This window comes from Rhincodon typus, unplaced genomic scaffold, assembly GCF_021869965.1.
Source record: "Rhincodon typus isolate 14 unplaced genomic scaffold, sRhiTyp1.1 hic_rhity00000478, whole genome shotgun sequence".
Lineage (NCBI taxonomy): Eukaryota > Metazoa > Chordata > Chondrichthyes > Orectolobiformes > Rhincodontidae > Rhincodon > Rhincodon typus.
In genome coordinates, this window is record NW_025966116.1 from 58,166 (window position 1) to 58,609 (window position 444).

Genomic DNA, 444 nt, shown 5'->3' on the forward strand with positions numbered 1-444 from the left:
CACCAATACCTCACCTACCAATATCTCACACACCAACATCTCTCACACCAGCGTCTCAAACACCAGCATCTCACACACCAACATCTCACACACCAGCATCTCACGCACCAACATCTCACATCACAATATCTCACACACCTATACCTCACACACCCATATTTCACACACAAATATCTCTTAGAGTAGCATCTCACACACAAACATCTCGCACACCAATAACTCACACTCCAGCATCTAACACACCAGCATCTCACACACTAATATCTCAAACCCGAAATTCTCACATACAACTATCTCACACACCAATATCTCACACACCAATAACTGACACACCAATATCTCACACACCAGCACCTCACAAACCAATATCTCATGCACCAGAATCTCACAGACCAATATCTCGCACACCAATATCTCGCACACCAGCACCTCGCACACCACCAA

The 444-nt window shown here is 45.0% G+C and overlaps 1 protein-coding gene across 1 annotated transcript in view; it reads right to left on the minus strand.

Moving 5' to 3' along the window:
- The window catches only part of LOC125488339 (keratin-associated protein 16-1), a gene marked incomplete at its 3' end in the record, with an annotated part of 14,348 nt that overhangs the window by 10,112 nt on the left and 3,792 nt on the right, over positions 1-444 (minus strand). The window lies entirely within an intron of this gene.